The sequence below is a fragment of the Phalacrocorax aristotelis genome, chromosome Z (genome assembly GCF_949628215.1).
Source record: "Phalacrocorax aristotelis chromosome Z, bGulAri2.1, whole genome shotgun sequence".
In the NCBI taxonomy this organism is placed as follows: domain Eukaryota; kingdom Metazoa; phylum Chordata; class Aves; order Suliformes; family Phalacrocoracidae; genus Phalacrocorax; species Phalacrocorax aristotelis.
In genome coordinates, this window is record NC_134311.1 from 22,293,353 (window position 1) to 22,310,959 (window position 17,607).

General features: G+C 38.8%; 1 protein-coding gene across 2 annotated transcripts in view; it reads left to right on the forward strand.

Moving 5' to 3' along the window:
• EFNA5 (ephrin A5) overlaps positions 1-17,607 on the forward strand; it is a 214,450-nt gene that overhangs the window by 153,568 nt on the left and 43,275 nt on the right. The gene's annotated exons all lie outside the window — the stretch shown is intronic.

Sequence of the window (17,607 nt, forward strand, 5' to 3'; positions counted from 1 at the left end):
GGAGCAGCTGGCTCTTCTGCTGTCTGTAGTGTTGCTGTGTACTCCCATTATTGTACACTGCTTTTGGGGGGTGGGGGAAGCCTTTAGCCCAGAGACCAATTTCTGGAGCTAGGGAGGGGGTTACAAAGACTTTTGCAGGAGAGGACCACCAGCACCTCTATGGAAGCTGGGAGCCAGGTGATAGACAGAGGAGCAAGAAAAAAACAGTGCAATCAAAAAGTTGGTTTAGTTAACTGTTGGTGCTAATTACAGTGTTGTTGAGTGCCTTACTGGCTTTCGTATCAGAAGTATGGAGTAATATATATATGCTTACCACAGTAAGGTATAGGAGGTACACGTGAATATATGCATTAAAAATGGACTGTGTGCAAAACAAAATTCTGGAGGTGAAATCTACATGCTAAAGATTCAAAACCACAGGTTTGCTTCAGTAAGTCAGTGTGGTCATCTATTATGGGAGCTGGGATGTCGATGTTAACTGAACCAAAATGTTGGGTTTACAGTTCATTAGCAGTCTTGGTGAAACAAGCAGCTCACACTGAGCTGAGTTTCTGTTTCTAGAATACTCTAAGCCCCCACTACAACGTTGGGCAGAGACAGCTGATCTTTTGTCAGTTGACATTTGTTTGAATGGAGGGAGTTGGGGTTGGGAAAAAACTTTTTCAGTGTTTGCACAGCATTCTGAGAGCAGAGGACGGTCATTGTTTCAAGAAAATTTCTGTTTGGCAAAGACATATGGTCTCCTGACACATAGAGGATCTATAAACTAGGTCTGCAGTAAGTTCTTTCACACATTTACTCACTCCTTCTTTGGTTAAATGATTTCCGGCAACACACTTGACAGCTGTAAATGTAAGGGTCCTGGACGTCTCTCCCCAGACAAGACCTGTTAGCAGTGTGAGTGGGTCTGGGTGCAGATACACACAGCTAACTGATTCTTGCTTATCCTGACAAGAAGAATGTAAAAAATGTGCCAGCTTTCAAGGGTCAGAGGCTAAAATATGGATGTGTTTATTGCATATTTTGGTTGTCCCTTTAATAGACAGTTTGACACATTCTTTTGGTGAACTTTCCGGAAGACAAATAGCTCAAAATGGGCACAAGAGAAATGGCTCCTGTCAGGATTCCCATACATGTAATTACCTTCAGGTGTCAAGTGTACTTAGTGACTGTTGATTTTAATTTTTTTTTGCTGTTCAGACATTTATACCTTGCTGTCGGTGAGGTATTTAATTTTATTAATGTGGACATTCTTAAAGGGATGATGTGAAAGATCAGTTGTTTCAGACTTTCCTTTCCCTTATGAAATGGCTGGTATCACATTGTAGGTAATTCTTTTGAAGACATGCTTTTAGTCTGCTTTTTCAATCAGCCGTGGGGAAGGATGCCTAGATCTCCTTGCATAACTTAAGCACTGAAAGCTGCTCTTAAGCCTTTTCTTCTATGGGTTTGATAGCTAGATCATTATGAAAAACTGTTTTGAGCTCCTTTGTTCCTTTCCTTTTAAGCTTTTTGTGTCTGATATGCTTAGCAGTTTTGGAAGTTATTAAATCAGCTAATCTACCATGGTGCAAAAATGGTGGCAAGATGTGCTTCTTAAAATTACTAGCCTGGGAATGTAATTGTCAGTACATGTTACTCTGCATTCAAATGAATACTCACATTTTTTATAGCAGCAAGCAACTAATGGAAAGGTGAAATTGTAGTTGGAAACCAAAAGTGTCAGAACAGAGAAGAGAGCAGTACCAACAAAACGTAGTAGGAAATCTGTTTTGAACATGTCTGGCTTGAAGTTTTCCTGGTGACTGGGAATGTAAATTGTGCACTAAAAAACCTGGGAGAGATGATGTAGTCAATTACAGAAAGGAAAATGATGTTTTATTGTGGGTGGACATATTTAGATAAAATCTGTCAAAACACCACTAAAAAAGAATTCAAATTAATTTGTGTCGCATGCAGCCAGCTCTTAATAACTTAAATTAACATTAGATAACCTTTTGCTGATCCAGGGACTTCTGGAATTTCACAGCTCTTGTTTTTCAGTCACAAAGCGTGACTGGTTCTCTATATCTAAGAAAAACTGGAGATCAGCGTTTTTTTAGTCTATGTGAATGCAATCTCAAAATCACAGAAGGAGAATGTTCAAGCTAATTATGAAGGGAATTATTGGCTTTGTTCATATAGGAACCCCTTTAATATTTGGAAGAGTGGTTTAATGATGTGATCTGGCATTCATTCTGCAGTGTATCATCATCAAACAAAAAAAAAAAGCCCTCAGTTGGCATTTTTGCCTGAGGGCTGCTGAGAGCTGATTATTCTTCTAATCAGAACTATCACAATCAAGGGAGACAATTAGCTAGGTTAGGTCTCTGCTGATTTCTCCTGTGGGCCTAAGCATCAGATGGCCTTGAGGACTCTTGAATCCTATCAACAAGTATTTGAGTAATACCTGTTTTGCTCCACCTGTTGTCATTAAGACCCTCTTCTGTTGAAGTGCTTGGTTGTGTGCATGCTCATTTATATTACACTGGTATGGGAAGGCATTAGCTGTCCTTCAAAAGAGAAATCTTACTAGCTTAGACAATAAATACATGCATGTAAGCATTATTTTGATACACCATGCATGTGTTTATGAGTGTGTAGCTAACGCTGTATTTTTATCGGTAACATTTATTTTAATGCATAAACACATATATTTAAACAATCAGCTATGTAACTGTTTATACAACTTGGGTGGTTCATGTGGTGAACCTTTGTGTTTACAAATGGCAAGGTGCTCCTTCTGCCAGCACCTGCTTCAGTCATTAATTTTGGTTTTCTCCTATTATTTTTGCACACAGCTGATGCTGTTCTGCTTAGCTGGACTTTATCTATACAAGTGGTCTCTACCTGATATCAAAATGAACTAAACATTATAGTTAATAGGCCTGATTTTGTCCTATTCATCTCATGTATTTACATGCTGAAACCAGGGAGTTGTTCCCTGTTTTCCCCTACTGCAACAGAAGATGAAACTTGATCCAGTAGCTCTTGCGGGGTGGACATTTTTGTCTACAGATAGTGTGTAACTGAAGTAAATTGCAAGCTGTCACATTAACTTAATCATATCCTTTCCCTGCTGTATTCTTAAAAACCCGTAATGACTCAATAATGCTTTTCTTCATTCAGCTTCTAGTCTTCTTTTTATAGTCTGTGGTTTACTATTATTAAAAAATTGAAACAAGCCCAATGTGTTTAAAATATAAAAGGCATGTTTAGCTTAAACCTAACATAGGCAAAACAAAAAGTAGAGCACAGAATATGACTGAACTGGGATTCCCCTCAATACCTGCCCTGACTCTCGGAAGCTTGTTGGTACTACTAATATAGATTTCGTAATATTTCTCTAGCATAAAAATTAGTGTGGAGGGATGAAAATATTTTTTTTAAAATATGGATTCATTCAATTATTACTGAATATAGGAACTGCTTCTTGGGAAAATCTGGGAGTTTTACACCAAATTTAATCCATTCTTGAAAGTAGTTATTCATGTCACAGAATCACAGAATTTTAGGGGTTGGCAGGGACCTCTGGAGATCATCTCATCCAAACCACCTGCTTGAGCAAGTGTACCTAGAGCAGGGACACAGGAATGCGTCCAGGTGGGTTTTGAATGTCTCCAGGGAAGGAAGACTCCACACCCTCCCTGGGCAGCCTGTGCCACTGCTCTGGCACCCTCACAGGAAAGAAGTTTCTCTTCATATTCAGGTGGAACTTCCTGTGTTCCAACCTGTGCCCATTGCCCTTGTCCTGTCATCAGGCACTACTGAAAAGAGTCTGGTCCCACCATCCTGACACCAACCCTTTAGCTATTTATAAGCATTGATAAGATCCGCCCATAGTCTTCTCTTCTCCAGGCTGAACAAACCCAGGTCTTTCAGCCTTTCCTCATAAGAAAGGTGTTCTAGTCCCATGATCATCATCATAGCTCTCTGCTGAACTCTCTCCAGTAGTTCCCTGTCTTTCTTGAACTGGGGGGCCCAGAACTGGACACAGTACTCCAAATGTGGCCTCACTAGGCAGAGTAGAGGGGGAGGATAACCTCCCTTGACCTGCTGGCCACACTCCTTTTGATCTAGCCCAAGACACTGTTGGCCTTCTTGGCCACAAGGGCACATTGCTGACTCACGGTCAACTTCTTGTCCACCAGCACTCCCAGGTCCTTCTCAGCAGAGCCACTTTCCAGCAGGTCAGCCCCCAGCCTGTACTGGTGTGTGGGGTTGTTCCACCCCAGGTGCAGGACCTTGCACTTGTTCTTGTTGAATTTCATCAGTTTCCCCTTGGCCCAGCTCTCCAGCCTGTCCAGGTCTCGCTGGATGGCACCACAGCCTTCCAGCATATCAGCCACTCCTCCCAGCTTGGTATCCTCAGTGAACTTGCTAAGGTTGCACTTTATCCCATAGTCCAGGTCATTGATGAATATGTTGAACAGAACAGGACCCAGCACAGATCCCTGGGGAACACCGCTAGTTACAGGCCTCCAAATAGCCTCTGCTCCATTGATCACAACCCTCTGAGTTCTGTTGTTCAGCCAGTTCTATGTCCACCTCACTGTCCACTTATCCAACCCACACTTCCTTAGCTTGCCTGTGAGGATGCTATGGGAGACAGTGTCAAAAGCCTTGCTGAAGTCAAGGTAAACAGCATCCACTGCTCTCCCTTCATCCACCCAGACAGTCATGCCATCACAGAAGGCTATCAGGTTTGTCAAGCGTGATGTCCCCTTGGTGAATCCATGTTGACTGTTTCTGATAACCTTCTTTTCCTCTACATGCCTGGAGATGACCTTCAGGATGAACTGCTCCATCACTTTTCTGGAGATAGAGGTGAGGCTGACTGCCCTATAGGTTCCTGGGTCCTCATTCTTGCCTGTTTTGAAGAATGGAGTGATGTTTGCTTTCCTCCAGTCCTCAGGCACCTCTCCTGTCCTCCACGACCTTTCAAAGATGGTGGAGAGTGGCTTAGCAACAGCACCTGCCAGCTCCTTCAGCACTCATGGGTGCATCCCATCGGGGCCCATGGATTTGTGAGGATCCGCTTTGCCTAAATGATCTCTTAGCCAATCGTCCTCAACCAAGGACAAGTCTTCCTTTCTCCACATTTTCTATCTCTCTAGGGGCTGGGATGCCTGAGGGCCAGCCTTAGCAGTGAAGAGTGAAGGAAAGAAGGCATTCAGTAACTCAGCCCCCTCTGCATCCTGCATCACCAGGGCATCCACCTTGTTCATAAGTGGGCCCACATTTTCCCCAGTCTTCCTTTTACTGCTGATGTATTTGAAGAAGCCCTTCTTGTTATCCCTGACATCCCTTGCCATATTGAGTTCAAGTGAGCTTTGGCCTTCCTTGTTGTGTCTCTGCACACCCTGACAACATTCTTCTATTCCTCCTAACTGGCCAGCCCCTTTTTCCACATACTGTAAACCTACTTCTTCCATCTGAGTTTTTCTAGAAGCAGTTTACTCATCCAGGAGCATGTCAAAATGGTCCTGTTTCTGTATTTGTTGATGGAAGAACTCAGCTTGCTAAGTGGCTCGTTTTTAGGTCTGTGATCTTACTACCACTGTGACTGAACAAAATTTTGGGAACAGAAGCTGTTTTTTGTAGTGTTAGACAGCAGTATGGAGATTCTTGAGTTTTATCTACATTGAAGAATTTAAATAACAATGTGCAACAGACAAAAAAATCTAATTTTAAGGGTATAGAAGTGAGTGAAACAATGTTTAGCCAATCAACCCCAACATATTAAGAAGTCATCTTCTCTGTTGTGCTACAGTGGAAAATGATCTCTGTGTTTCAGGTTGAGAAGTTTGAAATAATTGATTTTGAAAGGAAGAACAGGTTTCAATTAGCCTTAATGCAAGTTTACTCATTTGTAATGCATTAACAAGAGTAGATATTCCATATCCCATGTGTTATGATCACACACATTTGAGCAGACTGTGTGTTTCTATGCAACGCACACATACATAAATGATACTAACCAGTGGAGCTGGTTGAGTCTTTTGCTGTCAGGGTATTTAATCAAGAGCATCATCTCAGCACATAAAAGCAAGAAAATTACCTGGGTGAAGTGAATTAAGCTTTAATGTTTGAACACATAGAAATTACATGCTGCCACCTGTGTTCAGATTACTGGTACGATCAATGGTAGCATATTGATAAAGTCTCAGGTTGTTTTTTATCTTGCTTAGCATGGGGATAGTGGTGGTGATGTCATGACCTCCTAATGGGCCAAAGAACCATGTTTAAAATGTTAATCCTTGTAAGAATTTTTTCCTTTGTGCTATAAAAGATGCCTGCTCGTTAAAGTAAAAGCTTTTTAACCCTTTCCCTCTGTGGATTAAAAGTCAAGTATTGACTGCTAAGATATCTGTAGTTCAGTTTCCCATAGAATAATTAAATGAAAGTCATAAGAGTAATTACAGTAATAATACTGGTAATGAATGATTCTCAGTATGAAGTTATTCTTTATCATGTTTCATATCACAAAATGCTGTGTTCACACATTCTTCTTTGGCTGAGTTAGTTTTCCTCTAACATCAGCATAATAATGAATAATTTTACACCACTATGTAGTCCATGCAGATTCACTGCTTTGTTGAATGCTTTCTGCACAGTTAGGCCTCAATTCAGGAAAGCATTTAACCATTTACCTAAATCCTTTGGCTTATTATGTGCTTAATTCTAAAGTATCAGCTTAATTGCTGTTTTGAATAGAGCTGCTTATTAGAACAGAGGACCTTAATAGTCACATATCTATAACCTTTTGGGAACTTTAGAGCTACTGTGTCAGGATGTATTTTTACATCAGTCATAGCTATGATTTAAATAAAGAATAAATATTCATGTGCTGTTACTTGAACCATTCTGTACTAACAAAAGATCTCTTAACATATATTTAAGTGCATTTAAATGCCTGAGTTAAAACGTGCCAAGGTGCGAGTAAGGGGGAAAATGCACTAAAAAGCTAAAGATACTTGATCATTAATAGAACTAGTTCATAAACAAAGGCAAAATAACCGATGAAATGGAAAAAAACAGTTCAACAACTTGATTCAGCAAGGCAAGCAAGAACAGTCTAATAGCTTAGCAAAAGGCAGTCATTTTCTTTCAGCTTATTTCTTTGTGTAATCCAAGGAACTGTTAACCTTTTTTTAAGGATTTCGAAGGTTCAGGCTGCTCTGTTTCTTTGATGTAAAAGCTAAAGTAGAGATATATACATTAAGATACTAAATGAAGTATAGTAATGAATCAAAATTTATTGACAATATACTTGAAACCATGATTTGTATTTCATTTGACATATTTAATGTAGAAAATAATTAAGAATTAATTTTTTTCTTACTCCATTGATGAGGGGAAAAGTTAGGGAAACAAAGCGAATAACCTCCAGCTGTTCAGCATGTTGTCTGCAGGTTTGGTGAACACCAAAGCCTTAAATTGCCTTTTTCTCCTGGGAGTTTAGAAGGCATAATTTAGATGAAGATTTTTAATTTGAGGGAAGGAATTGGAGGTCTCTACAGATGGTTTTTGCCATGTGGTAGGAAAAAGCAGGTGTAAAACAAGTTTGATTACGTTTGCTTCACTGTAAAAATTCTTACAACACATCTTTGGGCATAGATAACCTCTTAACAGTCTTAGAGAGCAAGCTTGAGCAGTAAAAGAGTTCCTAAAGAAATGACCATCTGATTATGAAGTGTGCATCCCTAAAATACTCAGGACAAGCTGAGCAATATAAAAGTCTCAGATATCTTTGAAGTGCAATAAAAGACTTTTCAGTTGTATTATTTTTGTTATGAATCAGAATGTACAAAATGAAAGGACAAATACTGAGGTCTGTATTCTGTTTCAGTGAATCCTTAGCTGAATTGTACTGCAGACAGTTATAGGCAACCTTCATTTGTCTAGGCTTTTTTTTATGTGGCAGTCTCCTTGGAGAGCTGGTGAGATGCATTTAAACAGATATTTTAATAAAACCTTTTACATAAGTGTTTATTCTGATTAATTAGCAAGAATAAGGGAGGGCAAGGGAAGAAACTTTTGGTTTAATTTGGCTCTGATATTCTCTGCTTTTTATCTCAAACCTTAGTGTCTGTACTTTTAAAAATAGTTACTATGTTTTATACATACAAGATCACCGTTCAGTTGTGAATGAAGTGATTTCACTACAGGCTGAGGATTAGAATTCTTTTAAGATTAATTTGGAAACACTTTTAGGAAAAATGCAATAGGGAAATTAAGATAATACCTTCAGCACTACCTCTGAAATTTCTGATTGATCTGAGGGCACTGTATTTTTTTCTCCCTGTTTTTCTCCTAGATTAATGTTTACACATGCATATAAAAGTAAATGAGCAGGTTTTGCCCCTTTTATCAATTCAAGCTTTATTTATACATATTGAAAAACTGTTTCTGTCGCTCTTGAAGAAGTAAGAATTCCAAAACCCCATAACAGGAACCACATTATGGGAGCTTCATAATTTGAAAAGGGGTGGGGGTGTGTGTGTGGAGAAAATAATATAAAAGCTGCATTGAATTTCACTGTTTGTTGATCTCATTCAGCTGAAAAAAATATTGCCCATCAGACTGTAATCTTCGTAACTTCTTAGGTGTTTTACAGGCTAATTAGCAGTTTATACTGCAAAGCTTTTCAGATCATCTTTGTAAACAGATAAACGAATTTGGATCAGGACCTAACTTGTTCATATGCTATACAAAACTTAAGATAAATTTCTCTAGGTGAAAAACATTTTAAATCCCGTTGTTCAGAGACTATGTGTATCAAGATTAAAACTGATGGAAAATTTTATAGTCTATGTGCTGTAAGTCTGTAGAAGAAAATACAGGAATGAAAAGAAAAAATTTATAGCATTAATAATAACTCCACCTGTAATCTAAAACTCTGATTGTTCTTCTTTTGCTAGTTTGCCTAGCATAAGAGAGAGACTAATATGGAAGGGTAACAGGGACAAGGTTACATTATTAGATTTCTGCATAGAACTTTCTCTAAAACTTTCCCTAAAATGCTGTTTCCATGTCAGGAAGGGAAATATTTTTCCTATGGGTGTCTTAGATAAACACAAGGCAATTGTGTAGAAAGAAATAAATTTATTGACTGAAGCCTGCTTTCCTAATAGCAAATTGTTTGCAAATATATTTATGCACTTGTTAGCTATTTTAACTTTGTTTTTATGTGAACAATTTCAAATAGCTTTTGAGAATGCCTTTGACTATATAGGTTATTCATGTAGTAGCAAGTCGTGGTTTGATACTGGAATTTCTTGTTACGTTTCTGGGTATGTTTGGGTCTGTGATTGTGGTTTAGTGTTTTTTTCTCTCTACATTTTGCTCAGGCTATTTTATATTATACCTGGATTCATTCCTTTTAGCTGGAGGATGTGGACTCTAACCATATCTTATTAAAACATACACAGTTTCTTAAACATAAAAATACAGTGAAACATTTTGAGGATTAGTTGCATTTTATACACGTACATATTGGAAAATTAAGGGGTAGATTTTACCAGTTACAAGTTATTAGGGTGTCTGAGTCTCTAAATTCTCATTTGATCACAAAATATTTTAAATTAAGTTTGTTGACAGATTGAGACATTAATAATAAACAACTATGGCTTAATGCAGAGAAAAGCATTTCTAATGCAACAGTGTGTGTAGGCGTATGTGCAACAGATAGGCACTTCTATCAAAATATATGTTTCTTCTCAAATACTGCCCATATATTTACTGGTGCAAACTGATGCAGCATTTTTTCCCTAGGAGTATAGAAGGGATGGAGATTTCAGGTTTTATGAGTTAGCTATCACTCTGCTTTTAATATAGTAGTGGGAAAATAAATTTGCAAAGCTGACTTGTGTTACGTACACTTCCTCGTGGAAACAGACTGCAGTTTATCTCTATTTTTCAGTGTGCAGGTCAACAGTGTTCTTTTCTTTCATTTTGTGAGTGTGAGAAGCAAGACCTTTCTGTAGATAGAGCATTGTTCTCCATATCCATTAACAGATGTCAGCACATGCCTCGGGCAGGGTTAGCAAATACCAGTCACAGAATCACATTCCATCAAGGCGGATAGACTGTGTCTTCTGGGTTAGACACATGGTCAACACATGTTTAAGCCCAGTTCAGACTCATTAGTAGTACCACTACCTGTGGGTTTTTTTAATTATTATTTTCGTTTAGTTTTCAATAATTTAAACTCCGAACAGGTTATTTTCTCCCAAATGTGTCAGATAGTAAAGTGTGTGTTAGTACACCAGAAATCAGGTGAGAATTTCTTACTTTTTAAAGAAAGGTAGATATGCTAATGAATCAGCAAACTGCAGTTTTTCTGGTATAGGCCAGAGGTAGCTGGGGTAGGTTTTGTGTTTTCAAGCAAAAGCATGGAATAAAAGATGAAGCTGACATCTTGTGTGGTGTTAGTGTCTAAAGTAGACAAATGGAGAGTCGTGTGTGGATGGTGTTGATGACCATGTTTAAAAAAATGTGAGCAGTAATTACCAGATATCCTCATTCCACCTCAGATAAGGTGGGATAAATGTTGCTGGTGAACTCCAGAGTAGTACTAATGTGAACACACGTAATGAGCTTGTGTCCATAAATCAACTTAATGAAGAGGCTGGCTTCAGCCCAGACATTTTGGATTCACAGTGTGGATAAAGACTCCAAACACAAATCTTAGACTGCCTTTAGTATCTGGTTGGGTGCAGTACCTTTCAGATTATGTTACCAGGGTCTTCAACAATGAACTTTGTCCTGTAAGTCTAAGTGATGCCTTTGATAGAATAGTATCTCTTCCTTTACCTTCCCTCCCTCCTCTCTTCATCCATCTCTGCAAGTTAAATGCCCACAGCAACGGAAAATCAATAGCCCTGTGGAGTCTGTAGTCATGGGGATTAAAGCTATCAGAGCTGGGACAGCTGAGAATGAGAGCCTGACCTCTCTGGGAGCAATACTGTGACATCTTGTACCCCTTTATCACCCTTATCCACAGCATGACTGTGTCACTGAAGCCCCCAAGATTCAACAAGTGCTTCGTTTCAGGTGAAAGTCATGTGTGCCAGCTTTGAAAAAATTTTACAATGCAGAGTCTGAGGAAACAGTTTTAATAAACAGAATGAAAAATGTCCAGCTGATCGATTAGGAGGTGCAGAATGATGGGAAGTTAAGTGGGTGAGGGTGTTGCAGTACTTGAGAATCTCTGGAGTACTCAGATTTATAGGTGGGAAATAAATGCTGATTTGTTTATTCCCTCCCTCCCTCCTATCTGCTCAGGGAAGAGCAATTAGTTTCTATTTTTTAATGTTTGCATTATCACTGAACATATATCTTTCTGCAGTGCCAGCTATAAAAAGTCAATACAGGACCCAGCTGTACAAATAAACACAGTTATGAGTGTTAGGGGGAAATTATTAACAGTAAGTGGAGTAAACACATTTTTGCAGAATTTATTTCTTAAAGAGCTTTTAAACCATAAAAATAAACAAAATATGTGTCTATACTTTAAATTCAATGTCTCTGTTAATTTTTATGATGCAACTGAAATTTTTGTTCAGCAATTGAATCAGGAAAAAAAAGTATTTCGGGTCTCTGAGGTTAATGGAATTAACACATGTCATTCAAAGAACTCTTATTTTAAATAGGATGTATCCCTTTCCTCTTCAAACCTACTCCTTTCCTCCTGTGTTTCACAGTCCTTTTTTGCCGTGATTCTGCTAATAGAAGTCTCCTCTTCATGGATGTAGGCTGTCTTTGTTTTGCAAAGGATATGTTCCAGTGAAGGCACATTTTTCCAACCATCAGGTTTTATTTTAAAAATCCATTTACAAAAAAAAGGAGGTTTTGTTGGTGTTTTTTTTTTCTTTTCCCAAAAGTTAAAGACTTTTACCAGGCTGGTTTGGCGGAGGTTTCTTGGTTCTGGAAGCAAAGAGAATTAGAAGCTTGTGAGTGGTCACCGGCAGGATAGCTGTAAACTTTGATAGCATGGGAAAAATGAGAAAGCGAAGCTTGAGCAGTTACTTTACCAGTGTTACAAACCTTGGCCTGTCCTACCTAAGGACAGTTTCCAGATCAATTGCCTATTGAATAGGCAGGTGCTTCTGCATTGCAAAAAGTCTGGTTTTTGTATCAGCACAGAATAAGTGCCGACTCAAACTGATTTGTTTCATGCTTCTTCCCATGTTCTAGTTCCTAAAGTAGATCACTTGTTTGTCTCATTTAAATAGTCAGTGTGAAGTTCCAGATATAATGGTAATTGATCAGAATTTTGTTATTTCACAAGAAAAAAGCCCAGCCCTCCAAACAGAAAAGCACAATGTCTCTCTTGTACCATTGGCTGGAAAGAAGGGCTAAAGGCATGAGAATCTCCAAGGAGACAGGCCACATAAACCTGACAGTTTTTCTCATGAAGTCCAGCTTTATGAAGCTCAGTTCTTTTTGATTTTCATTTGTTAGGGGTTCTTGCTTTTAGACCCATTCAAATAGTGTGAACAAATCTCCCAGATAAGAGGGACATAGCACGAATAAATGGGGAAGGTAGATCTCCAAGTGATGCGTGTGAAGTGAAATGCAGGGAGATCGCTCACCTCTTTCAAGAACTGTGATAGGCTCTTGCAGATGGTTGTGAAACAGTAATCTGAAGTCTGATGAACTCTTTCAAGAGCAGGAGCCTGATTCTGCTCAGCTGTGTAATTGTGATGGAAGAGAGCCAGCCAAAGGCTGAAACCTGGGTGCAACCTTCTGGGAGGCTTGTTCCAGCAGAGTGGGTGGGAGAGTAAAATGAAGGTTACAAATAATAAGTTTCTCTGCCTGGTTAATAATGAAGTAGTAATAAGTGGCTTTATTATATTAATAAGTTTCCCATGGAAGCCCGATGATTGCAGAGAAGCTTTAGCTGAGTGCATATGACCACATCTTATTTTGATCAGCTGTAGCACAGCAAAGCTGTGTAATTATCATAATCTAACAATTAGCCTGGCATCCTTTCCCAGTGTTTAATTACTCCAATAAATGGTAATTGAATAGAGGACTTAATGACAAGAGAATAAGTTTCTTTCTGCATTGTGTACTTAACTTGCAGTCTTTTCTAGGCATAATTTTTGAATACTAATTTTTTGAACAACAGCCTTGATTAGTTGTTTCTTTTCTGTCAGTTAGTATTTTGCTTCCTACATAGTGTTTTCTCATGGTGTTTTGAACTTGTCTTAACTTGTGAAACTGTCACCTAAGGACTAAAAGGTCGTAGACAGCTCCTTTATATTACAGGGGTTTTTTGTTTGCTTGCTCAGGGTAGCAATATCCTGCTAGAGATCTAAAATGTCAATGGCTTGCTACTGTTAGCAAACCCACTTCTCTTAGCATCTGGAAAATGTTGAATTTTCTTTTGGTTTGAATAGAGCTAAAATTAAAATTGCTCTTTGATTACTTCATTGTTTGTGCATCAGAATCATTGTTGATGTCAGCAGAGCTATGGGAACAGAGTTTATTAAATGTTGTGACAAAGCCAGTAAAAAGAGCAGAAAAGCATTAAAGAGGTTATTTTTGCATAGCACAGAAATAACATCTTTAAAATTATCTGCAGTAAAATGGTACACTTAATCCCACAACCCCTCAGATAATTAACAGTCACAAGATTTCACCCATCACACATAACAGCTTTAAGTTAATTGAAATGAAGGGGCTTGGACTGTCTAAAAGAATAGAGAGGCACATGTTACCCTGCTATATTCCAGTCACAGCATGTGAGTAGATCTTGGGATGATCTAATGTGCTACACTTGCCACCTAAACAGAAGTAAAAGCTGTGAGCAAGCTCAGTAGTGTGGAATGGTAAACAACCGACATCATCACATCCTAAGAGCAATTAAAATGTCTGTTTAAAGGATGTGAATGTTTCCCAGAAAATGTTTGGGCTTTGTGTGTTATTGCATATACAAGTACCTACTGTATACTCATCTCTCTATTATTAATAATCTAAGGAAATAATTTCAAAACTAGCTAACAGAAATAAACTTAATTTTAAACCTATTTCTGTGTTTTTCCAGTTGAAAGTTTTCCTGTGTCTAGACCATTTGTAAGAGATGTTTCTCTTGTCTAATAACATTTAATCTAGTGGTGGTTCAGCCTTTGTTGAGATACTCTAGGGGATCTTCTCACCTGGCTGTTTTTTTCATGATACTTATAAGAATGGACTTCTCTCTGAGACCTCTCTGTCTCCGTTAAATTTAGTTAAAAGTGGCTTATTGGCTGTAAAAGTAAAAAGGAGGAGCTGAGTGACCAGCAGTTACAGGGGTATGCACACGTGCTGCTCACAGAAGCCTTTTTCCCTTAGGAAACAGAACAAGTAACTTCTTGCTGTACGGTTTCTGAAGAACTATGGATAATTGTGGTTTGTATTGACCCCAAGAATAAATCAGTTCACTGAACGTTGTTGATGTTGCTTTGCATTTCAGATTATCATTTGAGACCAAGGCAACTGGTGTAAGGCACTCAGCAGTGGCAGTGTCCTCTGCGCATTGGTGTTACAGGCTGTGCAGGCTCCAGGCAGCAGAATTGGGGCCATTTGCATCTGATCACTTCCGATGTCAGACTGAAGACCAGAATTTCATAATTCATTGTTAGGGCAGTTATCTGAAGTCTTTTCTGGTTCACAGTGAAGCCTTGCTGCATGCATTTGACAGAACAAACTCCAAACAGAGAAAGGTTGACGTAGTAAAAGGAAAATTTTCCAGTACAGTTATCTTGAAGTAGAGCATCTGGTGTGTTGATTTTACAGGAAGTGTGACAGAATATAACTAATAAGATTTGTATGAGAAGAAACAAGCAGAAGCTATTGCAATTTTTTATCTATCTAAATGATAATGGGCAATTAGTGCTATTTGTGCTGTCCTTAAACTGGATTTTTGTAGTGTTTATTCCAAGAAAGGAAGAAAGAAATAAAAAACAAACAAAACTGTTGTTGCAGTCTAAATATCTGTTTCAATAAATTGTCACTTGTTTCAGTGACCAGCAAAGTTATTAAATTCAAGACAAGCCACGTATGCTTCAGAACTTAAAATTATGAAGAGAAGCATGCACACAGACTGTGTACTTTCACTTGTGTTGATGGATAAACAAAATACAGAAGGCATTAATTACTTAAAAAATGCTTTACTAGTCTTGTGTTTTTGTGGTTAAAATTGCCATGAAGGTCTTCCTCTGAATCCTGAATACCTGGACATTTCGTCAGTGGCACTTGATCACAGAAGCATTTATATGACTTATTTTCTGGAAGCAGTATACAGGTTTTGTGTAGCAAGCTGATGTTTGTTGGTTATGGAAATGTTTAGGTTTAGAAGATACTTAGCTATCTGGCTCTGTCTTCAAAATGGCTTTTACAGCCCTACTGCCTAACAGCTAGCTTTGTTGTATGCAGGTTTCCAGGACACTGAATGCCACCTGACACAAACCAAAGGTTAATTATTTTATGTTTGAAGAATAGCTGTGTTTTGCTCTGTGTAAGCCAGAGTGGGCAGAGGCAAGTGACATTATTTGCAAGAAGGTTTGTAGATCCTGTCATAGTTTTGGAGAAGCCTTTTTGGTTAGTTTCTACCACAACACAATGTTTTGTTATGCAAAATCTAGATAGGACTGGTTTCTTCCTCATAGTGGGATTTATATAAAGATCCTGATTACTGTGTGATTCCAGAAGAGCATGAGAGTCCAGACGAGGATCTGCCAGAATAGGATGAAGACCTAACTGAGAAAAGGAAAAGTACATCCGTAGCATTACTAGAGAGTGTTGAGGCACGGAAACAAACTCTGTAGCTCACGGAGAGTTTATAAAGCAGTTATGTTTATTCCAGTGCTGGGTGCAAGGGGGATCGCTCCTCCTAACTTGCACACCACAAGTCATGATGTACAAAGCTTATATTGCTCAGTTATATACGTATGCATTAGATTTCCGGGAACTAATTATAATACTTGCATATTAATTACCCATGCGTTTTAAGTCCCCTTTTCCACATATGGTCATGAGTTGGTCCATCCAATAATCTTGTCACAGTGTACTGCATGGTGTGTTGGCTTCAGCTGGTGTTCTGACTCCTACCTAGATGGAGATGTCCTTAGTTTCTTTGGTCTTGGTTTTGACTAGCGACTGGTGCCTGCTGCTGGGTTGTTTGCATCCCCCATACTACATTCCCCATCAGGCTTGTGAAGATTACATCCTTGAGTGCATTCTTGCCCGAGGCCCCTTACAACAGTGGCAGTTGTGAGCCTGTTGCCTGTTTGTCCTGGGTGCTTCTGAGTGGAACCTCAGGGATCATGAGGTGGTTTCCAGACAGGAGTTTGGTAGTTCTGCAGTGCAACTTTGTTTAGGCACTTCTTGTCTTGAAGCCTTTCTGACTCTGCCAAAGCAACAAGTTTCAGTCATCATGCAGGCTACTGCTGTTCTCTTACAGCCCAAGGCTACCTCGTTATCCTGGCTAAGTTTTGCCTCAGGCCTCAACGTTTTTTGAGCTACACTAGATTGCATTAGTAACATTTAACTATCTATTCCTTGAATCAGTGTAGGAAAGCAAGTTTTCTCTTCTGAATGGGACTGGACAAAGGGACAAACTTATTAAACCTTAAATGCAGTCAACAGGAGACCTGCTGTTTCTGTCATCTCTACAAATATATCTGTTAATGGATTCCACCTTCACTTTACATGTTGGCTCCTCAGCATGTGTAGGTGGCTAACATTGGTGAATACTTTCATTTGAAATGGAACTTTCAGTTCATTCTAATACTTTATATTACACTACTAGTAAGAGGTTTTCAGCCTGTAAATGTTAAGTGTTTTCCTCTTGGATGTTGTTTAAAATTCTTGGAAATATGTTTCTGAAGTGTTTCCTTTTATAGCTTTGAGGAGTCTGAGCTGATGAATTTTTTTGTGAGTTACTCATGGCCATCCATCCCTTGCCTTTCTGTTCAGGTTAGAGGCCTTTGTGTTTCCTGTTAGAGAAGTTAGATACAACACACTGCCTTGTAACTGGAAAAATGAGATTGGTCTCAGTTTACTCCAAGAGGCACGCTGGAGATGTTGTGGCCTCTTTTGGAAAAAATAAAATTAATTCTACATGTCTTCAGTAGACATGCTGAGGTCTTCATTACTGACTTCTTTAAGATATTGCAAGAGGGGAAATAAATACCTGGTTTCTGCTTCTTAGTTGGCTAATTACCTCTTTTCAGTATTGCTGTTACTATATGGAGTAGAGAGACTTCACTCAAAGTTACTTGATAAAATACCTTGGTACATGTTTTTCCTGGAGCAGATTCACTGTTGTGCCAGCAATATCGGCTAAAGGCCAGTTTAGATCAGTTAAAATATGCACCACTTTCTTCCTTTTTTAGACACATAAATATAAACACTTTCTAGCTATGGCAAATGGCAGTGGAATGAAAATACTGAGAGACCAGGAGAGTGGGGAGGGAAAGACATTGGGATAAAAAGGACTTGGTTGTGTGCTTCACCCTCAGACCTGTTTTGCAGGCAGCGCTTGCTTCTTACTTTCCACATGTTTGACAGACAAGG